Genomic DNA, 17,736 nt, shown 5'->3' with positions numbered 1-17,736 from the left:
TTTCTGGAATATATGTGATATGTCATATATTACATCTAACTAGCTACCTACCTATACTACTGGTTCTATTTCTCTGGATAATCCTGAGTAGTACAGAATTATGCATTCTTTTAATGTTAGCCATTGTTGTGGTTACCTATTGATACCACATTACAGCTTTAATTTGCATTTCTCAGACTAGTAATCATGTTGAACACCTTTACACATATTTATCAACCATATATATATTTTCATTGTCTAATCAGTGCCTTTTCCTGTGCCATGCTAATTTTAAGATATGCTTTCTTATTGTTATATTACTGATTTCTAGACACATGATTTATTGACATAATATTGCAAATATTTTCTGCAAGTCAGCAGCTTGCCTTTTCACTCTTTTAATGGTCAGATTTGCTCAACAAAAGTGCTAAGTTTAATTATGCAATCCAATTTATCAGTCTTTTTTTTATAAACAGAGACAAAGTTAGTGCTTTTGTGCCCTGGTTATTAATCTTGGCCTACCCCAAGATTGTGAAGATATTTTTCTACGTTTTATTCCAGAAACTTCATTGTTTTACTTTCATCATAGTTCTGTGATCCACCTTTAATTAATTTTTGTAAATGGTATAAAATAAATGGTCAAGTTTTAATTTTTTCCCATGTGGCTATCTAATCGACCCAGCACAATTTATTGATAAGCCTAACACCCTTGCTGTCACTGAATTCTACAGTACTTTTGAGATGGCTTATATGATCATATATTAGTGAGTCTTATTCTGGATTACATATTCTTTTCCATTGATCAAATAATTTATCAGTGTGCCAATATCACAATGACCGAAATTTTATAATAATCATTGATATCTAGGTAATTTAATTTATTCAGTTTTGTTCCCCTTCAAGATTGTCTTAAATAATGTAGGTACACTTCATCCCTATATGAATTTTGGAAGGAAATTGTGAATTTATATACATGCACATGCTTGCATACAAACACATACGTCTTTGGAATAAATACAATTATAGATATAAAATGAAGCTTTTAAAGCTGATGCAGAAAATTTAATGTTATCCTCTTTATAAAAAGCATTCACCAACATTTTGGTGTATATTCCTTTTTATGATCAGTTATGATCAGTAGAGAAGCAAATACATTCTTACTGTGTTTCCTTTTATCTATAAGTCCTTTAACAATGGCTGCCTTATTCCTCAAAATCTATTTCAAGACAACGAATCTTCTTGTCTTTAAACATGTTTAATTAATTTGTTAAATTATTATGTATACATACATAATATCAAGTGTAAATGGTGTGGAATTAGTATTTTTAAAGATAGATGTGTTAATGATTTTTTGATGGCTAGGGTAACTTTAAACACAATAGAGAAAGGAAATTAATTCTACTGAATTTTTCCATGTGTTTTTATTTAAATACATTGACTTGAATGTGAAATCGCTTAAACGATACAAGTTAAATCTATTATTGTCCATCTATAAAATGGGATACCGAGGAAATTACAGAAAAGTTTGTATAATGTGAGTCCATATATTTAAGACAAAAGGATACATGCAGGTAAACATTACCCATAGTTATCTATAAGTTGTCAAAAGGGAAGATTACAGGCAGTTGGATTATTTCACTCTCTGATTTACATATTTCAGTGTTGTTTGAGATTTCATTGTGTTGTTTTGGTTTTATTAATAGTCATATAATGCATACCTGTAAGAATGTCTTTACAAAGATGTAGTTAATATCACTCAGTATAAAAAGAATGTGTAGGTACTGAAATGGTTTCTTATGAGGGTGACTGTGAAATATTTCAGGGAAAATATATATTTTGTTTTTGTTTCCTAAGATCTAGCCCAATATGTGAACAAAATTAGGTATTAATTAAAAAATTGATGATCTCAATTCAGAGAGGTTGTATGTTATATTATTTTTGGACAGTCTATTATGTTAATTGTAGCGTAACAGAATTTCTGTGAATTTATACCCAACTTTAGATACTATATTCTTACATTATTCAGCATTGAATAATAGTTAAAATTAAACATGATGTTCTAACAAATAGCTCTTAGGGAACATATGGAACAAAAATTTGTTGCAATATTATGGTGTGTTTTTTCAAATACTGTCCATTGTCTATTTATATACTCAACTCATCAATTAACTGACTACATTATATCCTGCATCCTAAAGTTAACTGAATGACTTTGGCTTCAAAAGGGAGCAAAGCAAAGTAAAGTTTGAGGGATAGTGTTTATTGGCTTCAGACAAATTAGGGAAGATGCAAGAACAAGATGAAGGGTGTAAATGGTATCTGAAATAAACGCAGGTCATTGGGAGACTGGTTCACTGTTGACAGACCCTTGAAGTTATTTTTCTATTATCACGGAAAAGCCTAGGAGTGATACTGGCAAAAGTATCATCGGGTGATCTAGTGATTCCCATCAAGATATAAGACATAAAATGTGTTCATTACTCCACTGGTCTAGTTTGGGTAGTGATATCTTAACCCAGCCTCCAGAGATGGTGTTTCCCTGTGGAAGCTCCTTGTTGAAGTATTGGGCTAGTTGTTTACCAGAAATTGGTTCTTGGATACCAATGAGGAATAAGGAAGAAAAGCCATACTATAATCATTTCTATATCACTAAGGCCTTAGTGATTTTTGAAAATATTATTGGTGCACATTTTTTCTCTTGCAACTTTGGCATGGTTCACAACCTCAAAGTTAATGCTTTTATTGTTGCTGATCAATACGGATTTTACTACATTTTCTTAAGATTTATGTTACTGTCTTACATGGGAGTAAAGCGTTATTGTAGTTTATGCACAAACTCTGTTTTCTTGTTTCTGGGAATATTATTGAGGAAATTATATAGTCCCCTGGGCAGATAATTTTCCTTACATTGAAAATAATTAACTTTTTTTTTTTCATTTACTTTAATGTAGCTGGGTTGTTAATTTGTAGCACATTGGTGGAAAAAGCCACAGCAGGAAGCTTTTGGCTCTTACTGAGATATGTAAATTATAGTAATAATCTTTGCATTAAAAGTGATAAAATAAATTTAATGGGCCCAGTCCCACAGTTCTTATTCTGAAACCCCTCGCCAAAAAAGAGAAATAATTTTATGAATAAAACTGGAAATATTCAACTAAATTTAGTAGGACTGTTTCCATAACTTGTACTCCTTCAATTATTCTTAGAAGTCTCCTTTGAAAACATAATGGAAAGATTCAAACTATGCTGACCTTTTCCTGACCTGAGGTTTTATCTCAATAGGGGTTTTAACTGAATAAATATCATATGCCTATAAATATAATAAACTAGAAGTCTATTTCTCTTGAACAGAAAACAAGAGACATACATGGTCTTATATACTATGGGAGTGAATGGATGTTCAAATAGCAATATTTCTTTCTCTTACTGATTGCCACCCTCTCTGAAATTCTCAATAGCCATGTGGGTTTTTTAAATAATATACTCACTATGTCTTCATAAGATCCCTGTTAAAATATAAGCATGTTGAAGAACATGGAAACAAAAACACATTATTGTCCAGGTTAAAATTTTTGAATGACTTTCTCATCAAGGCTTGTGAGCAGAGCCTTGCCAGAAGTATGAATACATGTCAGTGGCACATGGAAAAGAGAAGAAAGGGAGACATCGGGTGTATAAACTATTGTCCAGATGTAGGCGGCAATGAGGGAAAATATGTCAAAGTGCACAGGCCAGGGAAGGGAGCCTGATTAATGTCATGAAATACCATTTCCCTGCTGCACAATTTCATCTTGAGTTTGTCTGGTTCATGACTTTTCAGTGCCAATAAGAAAAACACAAAGACTAATAATATAATAGAAGTAGTGGAATATTTAGAGTACTTACTATGTATTTTTTGAAATTCTTTGAAAATGTTCACAGAAATTATCTTGACTTATAGGAACAAATGAAGATATATGAGGGAAATTGCAGAATTAGTAGCAGGAAGCTAAAGTTTCCCAAAGAAGCTATTATTTTACTCCAACTGAAACGTACTAGCCAAATGATCCTATTCTATGGAAACCTAGTACTATTAAAAAACCTACATGTACTAGTTTTACATGCACTGTTAAAAATTTTACCTGCTTAAAATATAGTATGCCTAGCGATTTTTGCAGTCCCAGTTTTATTTCTGTCACAATAATGTCTCTTAACAGATGATGGTGCTTGAAGAAAAAAAAAACATAAGGAAGAAAGTCCAGGATGAATTTTCTTCTCTTTATGTTTACAAAGGTATATTTTGAAGCCCTACCCTAGTGCATGAAAGGCAAATGGCTTCTATTTTTAATGAGAATTCCAGCAAAGTGAGAACTGGCTCAAACCAAGTTGCTGCACTGGTTGTTTATGGCTGTAGTCTGCTCTGAATGGATGGGCGTATGCTCTGATTGGTTGGCACTTACTGTATCAGTTGTTATATACAATATTTTGAATAACACCCTGGAGAACAACTGACAGAAAACTTGGAAGTAATTGTCACCTCATCCAAAAATCCAATTATGTAGAAACTTGTATCATAGTTGTGGGAAAGCTGTTATATGGATCCAGTATGAGTAGCAGCTGTCCACTTTACTGTTGCTCTAATACTAGCTCAAGAATGCCCAAATGCTTAAGAGAATAAATCAAAATACTTATCAAGCTTTCCACACTTGGTACTTGCTTATAGTAATCAATATTTTGACACATTAGGGCACATGAGGATATTCTTTCAACTATTTTGTAATTTTTACATTTTCTAACAAAGTAACAGTTACTGTCTGTTTTAACAGATGAGAATATAAGTCTCTAAGTTTTGTTTATATCAGTCTAGCAAAACAAAGTGATTCTTCACCCATATTCCCTATTCAAAAGTTTATTGAAAGTTTATTGAATTGCATAGATGCAAATTTCTATGATAGACACTATGAATGGTCTAACAAAAGACAATATATTATTGCCCTACAACATCTTTTAGTATATGAAGAAATGTGTGCTATGTCTTTTGATTTAATTCTACATTTCCTTAAGGGGCGGCTTGCCAGAAAAGCGTTTGAATTCTTAAAAGAAAGTCTCAGACAAATCATTAGGAAACACCTCATGACTAAGAATAATAAGAAAACTGAAATGCATTTATTGAATAAATGTTTATTGAATATAATAAGGAGAAACATTGTCTGCTTTGAAGCAGAAATAAGTCTAAGGAAACCTCAGTCACACCAGGTAAATTCAACTCAGAGTAGCACACTTTGTGATTCTCAGAGGAAAAGCCTCCCAGCAAGCGGCACAGGCAAGTGTAGGGTTGAGGAGCCTTGAAAAATGAGGCTGGAGAAGAAGGAAATGTCTAGGTGAACAAGAAGCATGTATGGATGCTATGAAGGTTGAGCTTTAGCCTATATGTACAAACACCAACAGATTCTGAGTGTGGAGGGAGGTGGCCTAGTTATATTTTATTTTTAGATAATAATGAACTATGGAACTTAGTGTAGCAGCCCTGATGATGGGCATATACTACTTAAGGGGTCATTCCTGTAGTCTAGTTATAGGTGGTGCAAATTTAACGTAGACTAATTTTAGTTAGAAATATTTTATCAATATACCTTTGTTTGAGGGTGGGAGTAATCAACTTGGCCATGCAAATAGGGTGAAGCTAGTTTTAGTAGATCTAATTCAATGGCTGTTTTCAGTAGAGACCTATATAACACATTTTCTCTCAGAGGCTCACCCATTTTTTAACTGGGAGGCAGCTGGTATACAACCTCGACTTATAACCAATGCTCTTCACAGAACCTCTGGGACATTCATTGTGTCTGCTTTCTTTGCAAGTCTTGCCTCATCACTGCCATGACAGGGGGTCCAATGTGAGGATTCTGGTGTCTATACCAAGCATCTCTTTTCCAACATAGATTTGATTTCTTACCATAGCCAACAGCAAGTCAACATCAGCTTTGCAGAGAAAAGCAGGTATTAAACAAACATAAAATATTATTTGGTGGTGATAAACAAAATATGTAATTGTAAGTATAAAGCTTTTTCTAATTTTTAAGTCAAGAAGTTATCCATAATTTTAATGGTTGTTCCATTGTTTGAATAAGCATATAAATTACAAGTTTGTGACTGTAATAGTTAACATTTACTGAACATTGACCACATGCTACACATTGTCTTATCCATTTTATACACGTTGTCTCATTTAATCCCCCAACAACTCCTTGGGTTAGGTAATATTTTTGTGCCCATTTTATAGAAAGTAGAGCTAAAGTTTAGAGACTTGCCTAAGTCATACAAGTATTGCATCATGCATACTTCCTCTCCTTGTGGGGTGTTTGTTTGAATATAAAACTCCTTAATAACTTTGGAGTCTAATGTCAAGGGTCAAACTTCTCTCATGAAATCATTTATACATTGCAAGATTGAACAAGAAGTAAAAGCTGAAGTAGGGTGGTTAAAACAATGCAATGAAATGGTAAACTAAAAAATAGTGAGAATTAATTAATTAATCACAGAAAAACAGTCACAGCTGCTTTGGATCATGCTGGATTTATTTACCAGAAGTAGCATAATTATTTAGAACAGAAAACAGGAGCAGAGACATTGATTGAAACTGCAGGGGGAATTTTGGTAAGCAGAATATAATTGCTCATTATTTTTATTTGTATCTTCCCATTTCCTTGTTTCTATTTCCCTTTGTTCTTTAATAATACTCAAGACTGTGCATAAAAACACATTCTTTTCATTACTTGTATATTTAGCCTGGTACTCCAGCTTGTCTCATTCAGAAGTCATAATCAGTTTCTAATGTCATTATAATTTCTAGTTGGGGCATCATAATCATGCGAATATGACATTTGTAGAAGCAGATGAACTAAGGAATAAAACACTTATTTTTATGCAAATATTCTAAGCAATACACTAAAAGAACAGTAAATTTAAAAAGATAACTCTGTCACTATTGTGGGCTTCTAAACTAAAATCTTCTGTGACTATTCAACTGCTTTATATTGGTCTGACTGAAACTTGATTTTAATAGTGCACACAACAGTACCCTTTTTAAGCCAACATTTGTTCTCCCACATTTATTCACACTGTAAACAAATTATAAAAATAAAGGATTTTTAAAATATTAATATTTTTATTTATAATTGGAAGATGAAATGAACATTAAAGGATTTTTTTCTTTCCAATTACCTTAAAAATGAAACAAAAGATAATTGTATAAAACTATTTTGTCACCTAATATATATGTGAAATACATTACTTAAACGGCAACAGGCTGTTGATGTAGTTTCTCAATGTTGCATGTTTGATGACAACTCTGCTTTTTACCAGAAACAGTACAAACATAAGATTATTTTACAAAATATCGTTTGATAAACATATGGAGTATTCATCTGCTCTATTGTATTTTATTTTAAAGAAATATGTGAATGCATATATCTTAAATTCTACAAAATCATTGAATCCAATATCATATATTTAGACTGATGTCAACATACTTTTTTTTCCACGAAGCATCAGATTGTAATTATTTGTTACTTTTCTAGACACATGGTCTCTGCAGCAAATAGTTGATTGTGCTGTTGTAGCATGAAACCTGCCATAAACAACCCATTAATGAATTTGTGATGTATTCCAATACAATTTCTTTACAAAAACAAATAGTGGGCTGGATTTGACTTGATGGTATTTATTTGCTACTCTGGTTTAAGAATGTTTTTCAACAAGTAAACCTTTGCAAAATAAACCTTTGTTAATATTTACTTTATTTACTATAAGATTGTTCTTCTTAAACATTAAATGAGAGTTATGATAAATTACAAAAGTTACGATAAATTACAAAATTACTTTATTACTTAAAACTTAAGACATTTTTGCATGCAAAAAGATCAGGCTAACATGCAAATATGTTTTCTAGTAGAAATTGTAGTCTGACTCACAGTACGTTATGTTGCCTGATTTTTCAAAGATAAAAAGAAGCTATATACTCCCAGTTCTTACTAACTTAGAAACATTGTGTCTCTTCCAGTCAGAAAACTGGGCTTATCATACTTTTTCTGTTGGCAAAACAATTTTTTCTCACCTTTTTTCTTGTTTAAATAAAAACAACAAAACTTTGAAAAACTAAAATTTCACTGAGCTATCAAAATGATCTTAGATCTCATCGTAGTACAACCCAGTGTCAGAAGTAAAACATGGTACAACCAAAACTGGAGGCAGGACGGATCCTGGTATCAATAGGAAGGTCATGCTTAGAGAGATCATGCTTCTTACTATATTCTATTGTTTAAAATAGTTTTGAAAAAGTGGTAAGAGATGATTAACTAAAAGATCTAACCTGCAGAGATGGCTCTGGCTGGGAAGAGGGCAGGAACGAAATATATATTCCAATTCCAAATATATTTTCCAATGAAATATATATATTCCAAATTAGCATCTAGAATAAGATTTCTTAAGCTGTAGTGTCGTTAATATCTTAGTTTGCTTGGACTGCTATAGGAAAGTACCAAAGACTGGCTTAAAAAAGAGTAATTTATTCTCATAGTTCTGGGGGCTGTGAAGTACAATAATCAGATGCCTGTAGATGTTGTTTCTAGTAGGAGCATGCTTCCAGACTTCAGCTGCCTTCTTGCTGTGCCCTCATACAAGCTTTTCTCAGTGTATGTGTGAGGATAGAGAGATCTTGTGTTTTTTCATCTCATAAGGACCCTGATTTGTATAAGGGCATAGCCCTCATGACCTCATCTAAACATAATTACCTTCCAAAGATCCAACCTCACAATATTATCACATTGGAAGTTAGGGCTTAAACATGAATTGTGGGGTGACACATTCAGTCCATAATATGTAACTTATCCAGTCATAATTAGGAAGATTAATATTGGAGCTTTCTAGCCAAAAACAGGTAGTCATCATGTGGGAGAAAACTTTGACTTGACTTATACTCTTCAATATAGTAAGAAAATAACAAATGGAGTTTATTTTATAATTTTCCATTAAAACTATCTCATTATGTATTGATAATGCTCTGTTAACTTCTGTCAAGAATAATGGCTAAATGTTAAGAACCTTATTATTGAGTAGCAAGAGTGTCTCCACAGGCTAATTATTAGGATTGAATTAACCTATGAATTTAATGGATTAATTAAATCTTAGAATAAACATTTTGACAAGAATTATGGCATAAGGAGTGGCAGCACCGTGGTGGCAACCACAAATGCCTTACAAATGGTGGCAAAAGGGAGCCAAGAAGAAACAGTTTGATCCATTTTCTAAGAAAGACTGGTATGATATGAAAGCACTAGCTATGTTCAATGTAAGAAATATTAGAAAAACACTTGCCACTAGGACTCAAGGAACCTAAATTTTATCTAATGATCTCAAGGGTACTATCTTTAAAGTGAGTCTTTCTGATCTGAAGAATGATGTTGGATTTGGAAAATTCAAGCTAATTACTGAGGATGTTCAGGATAAAAACTGCTTAATATCCATGGCATGAATCTTACTTGTGACAAAATGTGTTTCACAGTCAAAAAATGGCAGAGCATAACTGAAATTCATGTCACTGTCAAGACTAGCAATGGCTATTTGATTTGTCTGTTCTGTGTTAGTTTAACAACAACAACAAAAAAATACAGCAATCAGATACAGGAGACCTCTTATGCTCAGCACTAACAGGTCTGCTAAACCCAGAAGAAGATGAGAAAACTTCCCACCCAAGAGGTGCAGACAGATTTCCTGAAAGAAGTAGCTAATAAATGGATCCCAGGCAGCTTTGAAAAAAGACATTAAAAAGGTCATACAAAGATTTACCAATTGATTTATACTCTCAATGATATCTTCACCAGAAAACTCAAAGTTTGAACTGGGAAAACTTGAAGGTAGTAGTTCTTGAAAAGCTGATGGATATGAACTGCCAGTCCAAGAATCTTTTTAAAATTCAAATATTTAACAGTAACAAACAAAAAATCCTATATGTGAAGGAAAAAAAAGCATCATGATATTTCTTTCTATATAATTATTTTGTTGTTGTTGTATTATAAAGAAAGATACATCCCTTTTCCTATAGATAACACTTTTGATTGTTTTTCTGTTTGGGAATATTAGCAATCTGTTTTCTGCCTCAGCAAACCTATTCATTTTTGTGTAGGCCTCCTATTATCAGGCATTGTACTAAATTACTCTTTGTGTCCAAAGTTTTCCAATTTATTTCCTTGGTATTTTAGTGCATATACACATTGCATAAAATAATGGCCTTTTAGTCTTCTTTCACTATGGCTCTCTTATTTATGTTTTATTCTAATTTCATAAAACATAACTTTCAAAAGAAATCTTCAAAATAGTGATAACAGACATCTTCCTAAAGTTGATAATTTTAATAGATATTGATATTCCATCATTCTTTATAATGTATTTTCTTTAAAGTATATTTACTTTGAAAATAAAACATCTTTTGTTAATTTTCCATGTAACATTTTTGAATACCAACTTGTGTTGTAGCTTATCCAATCAAGTTGGTCAAACTGTATGAGAGTGAAATGTATTAACTTACTTATACTATAAATTATTTAAGTAGTCTGCTTATATTGAATGTGTTTATACTTCTTTTTGAAAGTTAGTATACTTTTAACTGTTAACTCATGCTTCTGTTTCTGTGCTAATTATTTATAGTATTCATATCTATTTTTTCATATTATGGTTTATGTAGCTTCTTATCTCTTATGACTTGATCAGTTTGTAAAATGTCAATCAATTCATTCTGTGAGAAAATAAAATAATTCAATAACAATTAATAAACATTTTTATAAGTTTCTCAATATTATTGTCAGTTATTGATTCACTGACTTCTCTATGTGGTTTATAAAATCACATATTTATTTAGAAAGTAATCCATTTCATTGAGATTTTCAGCTTTAGCAAATTAATCAAATTTTGCAAAAGCAATTTTGCACAATGTATTATATTTGTGATTGTTTTTATTTTCTTTATTTATATTAACAAGTTTCCCTGGTTTGTTTACTTCGCTAATTTTTTTTACAGGGTAAACCTTGGATATGTGAATGTTGTTACTTTTATTAGAGTGTTATAATGGAAATAAAGTAGTTACATAATGAATATAATGCCACAAAGGAGGCGTAACTTAGAATTTGCACTTCTGACTCACAGCTATTTTTTTTTGAAGTATTAGTTTTCTGTTACTACTGAAACAAGTTAGTACAAAGTTAGTGCCTTATTATTTTACACGTTTCTAGATCAGGAGTTTGACATAGGTTTCAATGGGCTAAAATTAAAGTGTCAGCATCATTGCAATTCATTCTGCAGTTTCCAGGGGACACTCTGTGTCCTTGCCTTTTCCAGATTCTAGAAGCTTCCCACATTCCTTGACCTACATCCCCCTTCTCTATCTTCAAAGTCAGCAATCATCAGTCAAGTTCCTCTCACCTGGCATCAATCTGACTCTCTTCTCCTGCCCCACCTTCCACTTCTAAAGACTCATAGTGATCAGATTGCGTTCACCAGATACCCCAGATAAGTTAAGATTAGGGTCCTGACGTGACCCTAATCACGTCAGGAAAGTCTCTTTGCCTTGACAGATAACATTTAGTGGGATTCAAGTGGGAGGATTAGGATTGGACAACTTTGGTAGGCTATTATTTTGCTTCCTACATCTGTTTTCCTTGTCACTTATGTTTTCAGATTCAAATCAAGTTGCACATCTTTTGTAAAAGGAATTAATGTACATGAATCGGATTCTTATCCATGATTGACTTTCTTTCCTCTTTGTCAAATTTATCTTTTAATTGGTTTCTAAGCATATTCCAGAAAGTCGCTTAGCTTTCCATGGTTGGCCAGGGATCTATCTACATAAATTATTGCATTTGGAGACAATTTGCATTAATATATAAATATTCCCTAAGTTTATACACAGATTGTGTTGACAGAATTTGCTTGCCTGAGTTGGTCATCAATTTAATCAAACTAATTACTCTATTAGTTCAGTAAATAGTCATATTTGGAAAACATTTTTTACTGCCACCTAAGTTAAAGGAAAAAATGAACAGGATATAACATTATGAGTAAGGAAGAGAGAATTTTGTTATTAGCTCGTGTATACTCTAGAAAAAAAAATATGCTTGTTACTGTTTCATTTAGAAGTTTCACAGTGTAAGTGAGACTATGTATAAAGTAGTTTACTAAAATTATGTTTTAATTAACTACTGGTTGGTACTTTTAAAAAAATCTGCTGTCTGAACTAAGCAAAGATATTTTTATAGATGCAGCATAAATCTAAATTTCTTAAAATGTTTAGAAAAATTATATGGAGTCTTTCTATGAAATTGGGGTTTTTCAAGAATCAATGATTGTTTTCAGATTCAAAGAGCATTTTCTACTAGTTGTTGTCAGAGGATTTGACAAAAATTTATCAGCCTCTTAATATACCTTTTAGTTAAGTTCTAGGAATTTTCTCAGTAGTATTATGTTATGATACATGTTTTTATTAATGTTTATTTTATGTAGTAAAGCAAATTTTTTATTATTTCACCTCTAATAAATAGTGCATGTAGACAGATAGATGAATGGATGATGAGTGATAGATACATAGATAACAAATTAATAGATGACAGATAAAGATATACAGATTGACAGATACTTGTGTGAATGTTAAAAATTTTCAACTTAAGTCTATATTCTATTAGTCATATTTGAGATAATTATGATCATCAACCTAATCTATTTGGTTTTCAATGTGATGGATATAGTAATTTGATCATTATAGTATGTATACTTGCATAAAACATCACATTGTAGTCCATAAATATGTACAATTATTATGCATCAGTTCTGAATAGAAAAATAAATTAAATATAATATTCTCAAGGTTTTTAAAAATAGCTGCTTAATAAGAAAGGTCTGGTAGAAATGCAAAATAATTCAATCACTGTGGAAAAGAGTTTTGTGGTTCTTCAAAAAGTCAAACATAGAGTTATGACATGATTCCTCAATTTCTCTCTAGTGTATATCCACGAAATAATTGAAAACAGGTACTAACACAAGTACATGTACACACATGTTCATAGCAGCATTTTTCACAATACTCAGAAGGTAGAACAGCCCAAATATCCACCAATGGAAGAAATGATAGTCTAATTTTGATACACCTATACAATGGAATATTATTCAGCCATGAAATGTAACGAAGTACTGATATATATATATATGGTACAAACTGTAACATGAAGGAACCTCCAAAATTGGTTAAGTGAAAAAAGCAAGACACAAAAAGTTACAGATTTTATGATTTAATGTATATGAAAAATCCAGAATTGATGAATTCATAGAGACAGAACACAGGTTGGTGGTTCCTAGGGGCTGGGTGCAGGAAGGAATGGAGAGAAACTGATTGATGGGTAATGGTTTTACTTTCTAGTGATGGAAATGATGGAAATGTTTTGAAACTAGATACCGTACTTTAGGTGCCACCGATTTGTTCATGTTTAATTTTGCAGTATATGAATTTCACCTTGATAAATTCTCGTTAAAATTAATAAAAAGATCTGTGGTTCAAGCTTCTCACTGAAGACTATGAGGACTAGGATATTTATGCTATTAGATTAATAGCTCTGGTAGGGGCTTCTGCTCCCTAGTCTTCACCTGCTTAAGCTACATCTGCAGGAATCTATCCTTTCCTCTTTGAGTATTCAGCTTCAATGGCTGAAGGTAGGTGTTTTGTTGTCCCTCAATAACAGCTGCAGAACCTCCATAAGTTCTTTAATCTTCCTCAATGAAGTCTATGCCCCAGCTGAGTGTAATCCTCATCGAAGCTTACTGAAACTCCGAAGAGGTGCCCTTGGCCCATTTGTCTACATACTGAACATTAAAATTTGTTCTGCTACCCACATGCAGGACATAGAGATGCTCTGGTATATTGTCTATGCTCCAGACTTCACCAGTGGGTATTATGTCACAGATGTCCTCTGTTTTCAGATACCAAGAATAGATGAAAACTCTACTGAAACCTTCCAGAAATTGGGGACCCATTTCTAATCCAAGGGGAAGACAGAAATCTGTTCTGACTCATCACATATTTGTGTATCCTCTGAGTACTAACCACAAGAAACATTTTTAAACTAAAACATCAAGATGTAATTCTTTTCTTTCATTCCAGAATCTGAATCTCTTCTGAGGCAATATGTAACACTTACTTATTATGAAAGGAATAAAGAATAGAAAGAAAAATGTGGCAATCTAAACCACACATGTTAAGACTCAAAAATATTGTTCTTAAATGAGTAGAGCTTTGTATACAGGTGTTGGTTTCCTAGGGTTAGCTTTCCAACACTTTAATATTATTGCAAAGATGATCTCAAAACCATTATATTATCAGTTTACTTTCTGTACCTATTTTACTGGTAATAGGAAGTAGGAGGCCAGAGAGTGGATAGACAAATAGTGTTTTTGAGAAGCCCTCAGAAAATACTCCTAAAGCGACAACACATTGTGTTCTGTGTATGTTTACCTATCTATCCCAAATAACTACATAATTCCACTGATGTAAGATCTATGATCTTAGCACTCCATGGTTTGATCAGGCATCCTGATTGATGATCGCAGGCATTCTGTTAATGACTATTGATCAGGGATTCTGTGATAGTTTATTTAAAATGCCACAGATTCTTTCTCTTTCAGTCATCACATATTTACATTGGGTTATTGCAGATCTTCCCATCACATGGCTTCTATTTCTTCACCCCTTGAATCTGGGTTGTTTGTGAGACTTGCTTTGACCCAAAGAATGTCAACAAATGTTAAATAAGCATTGACTTGAAAAGAACTTGCACATGAGACTTGTTCTCTTGTAGTTCTTGGAACTTTTTCACATCCATGTGTACAAGCCTGGACTCATGTGCTGAAAAGTGAGAGACCACATGGAGAGAGACCACACAGATCCCACCCACTCCAGACAAGGCTATGATAAGCCTCCCAGCCCCAGTCAATCCATCAGCTCACTGCAGATGCCTGAACAAGCCTAGCTGAGATCAACCAAGCCTGGCTGAGACTTGATGAATTATGCAGCTGAATCCAACTCAAATAGCCAATCATAAAATTATGAGCTAAATAAATATTTGTTGCTGGCCACTATGTATTGGGTTGTTTTCTTATGCACCAAGAGCTAAGTGATAAACCTACTAATCTTTCTATTTTACAACTTACCATTTCATTATAATTCTTCAAGCAAAAAATATAAATAATGCCAGCTCATTTGTTGAGGTGTCTTGCTAAAAAAATGTATAAACTCCTGAAAAAAAAATCTTTCAAGGTTTGTGTGATGGACTAAATTGTGTCTCCCCATAATTCATACGTTGTAGCCCTAACCATTCATGTGACTGAAATTGGAGATTAAGGAGGTAATTAAGGTAAAATGAGGTCATAAAGGTGGGATGTTAATCCAAATTTACCTGTGTCCTTACATCCGGGATTGGTGTGCACAAAGAAAAGGCCATGTGAAGACATAGCAAGAGGACAGCTGTCTGTAAGCCAAGGAGAAAGACCTCAGGAGAAACCAAATCTGCCAATACATTGATCTTGGACTTCCAGCTTTCAGAAATGTGAGAAAATAAGTATCTGTTGTTTAAGCGACCAGTCTATGATATTTGTTATGGCTGCCTTAGCAAAGTAAGATAGTTTGTGTTGTCTTCTTTTTGCAGATAAAGCAATTATATCTGCTAGGTGTTATGTAACTGTATTAGTCCCATAGACAGTTTTTTGTTTTTGGATAAACATAGAAATTGACCCTTCTGTTGTTAAAGCTTCAAACTTGTATTTGCTTTATCTGAGTTCCTTCCTCAGGAAAGGATATTCAGTTCTCTCCAAAAAGTATCGAAGGAATGAAATTCACTAGATCACCATGCCAGATACCTCCTTGCCCCTCCCTAGTTCCTGATTTCTTAAACATTGTTACATTTCTTCCCTGCTGTATAAAACCCTAGTTTTAATGAGTCAGAGAGATGAATTTGAGACTGAGCTCCCCTCTCCTTGCTGTAGCACCTGATTAAAGCCTTCTCCCTTGACAATACCTGTCTTCTCAGTGATTGACTTTCTGTGCAGTGAGCAGCAGGACCTAGACCAAACCCCAGGTGTCGTGGTAACAAACAACACACATGCACACACAAAACACATGCAAATGACTGATAAAAGAGATACAAGAAAGGAAAAGGAAAGCAGAAGGAGGAAGATCGTCCATGAATCCATTGAGAATAGAGACTGATGATCTATTTGGTATCTTTCTTTACCTAATTCTTTATCATTATAGCTTTTGTATATAATGCCAGCTTTCTGCCACATCATGTTTAGTTGCTTATCCATTATGTGATGTTTCTTCTAAATGTTTCTATTTCTTTTCATTAAATGAAATAACTGTTAAAGGGGTGCCTTCAATTAACTTCCAGGCCATCTATATAGTGTTGCAAAGGTCCATATTCTATAGCTAGATTAAATTTTCCTGTCTTTTCTTATTTAATTCTCTAGAATAGGAGCATCAAACAGGCATCTGAAAGTGACTATCTGTGTTGGGTTATCCTTGGAAAAATAACACGAGAAACAAAGGTAGATTAGCCCACTGGTAACAAAATTCAAATGAGACACCTATCCTGTTCCCCAAATCAAAAATTTCTCAAAAGCAATCAATGATTAATTAAAAGTAGTGAAAGCACATTTAATCATCTTTGCTAATGAGTTTGAACAAACACTTGGATTGATTAAAAACTAAATAATGAGCATGCCTAAAACTCTTGCATTCATCAATTACTAAACTGTTTTTAAAGTATCAAATTTGTTTATTTTTAGTGTTGCACCATTAAGTAAAATTTGTGTTTAAAGATTTTATACAACTATATGTTTTTATTTTTAACTTAGACATAGCTATTTTCCTAACAATTATTTTTAACAAGTCTATCAATATTTAAATAACAAAATTCTATTAAAAACTGGGACGTTCACATGTAAACCCAGCAACCTTTTTAGGTACATTAGTCTTAAAGCTGAAAATGGTCATATGGAATACTTAAGTATTTTACTTTCAATATTAGCATTCAGTTTAAATATACTATGCATATTTTACTTTATGTCCCATACTGTAATCGTTTTTATATTCTTCAAATTTTTTCATGGTACACAAATGTTTTGCCTGCCCTATTTATGCTATGCCAAGGTGAATATTTTTGAAATGCCTTATATTTAGAATATCACTATAGGATAATACGATTTCTCAACTGTTTTGCAACATGTATAAAGACTTGACTTATATTTAAGGATTTTGAGCAATGAAAATTTTTATTTTTAAAAAAGTTATAGAATAATACGTAAAACTTAATAACATTTTGATGATCTAATAAAGTCTGCTTTCAAGAACATTGTTGATGATATTGTGGGAGTGTCTTGAATTGTTCTCAGGAGACCATGGTCCATTTTCAGATCTACTATTTGCAGCATTTTTTAAAAAAATTCAGATGGGGATCTTTGATTTTACAAATCTTCTGGATAATAACTGACAGATGTGTAGATCTGGAGCACTTGAGTCATCTCCCAAATTTGAGAAAGAACTTTGCCGGGGGGTGGAGCAAGATGGCCGAATAGGAACAGCACCATTCTCCAACTCCCAGCACGAAGGACACAGAAGACCGGTGATTTCTGCATTTTCAACTGAGGTACTGGGGTCATCTCACTAGTGAGTGCCGGACAATCGGTGCT

General features: G+C 32.9%; 1 pseudogene; it reads left to right on the top strand.

Moving 5' to 3' along the window:
- Window positions 1–9,205: 9,205 nt before the first annotated feature.
- LOC105526237 lies at window positions 9,206–9,780 on the top strand (annotated as a pseudogene).
- The last annotated feature ends 7,956 nt before the right edge of the window (window positions 9,781–17,736 follow it).

Source organism: Colobus angolensis, unplaced genomic scaffold (assembly GCF_000951035.1).
Source record: "Colobus angolensis palliatus isolate OR3802 unplaced genomic scaffold, Cang.pa_1.0 Scaffold58, whole genome shotgun sequence".
NCBI classification, from domain to species: Eukaryota; Metazoa; Chordata; class Mammalia; order Primates; family Cercopithecidae; genus Colobus; species Colobus angolensis.
Note: the sequence above shows the minus strand (reverse complement) of the source record. Positions and strands in the feature narration are given on the sequence as shown.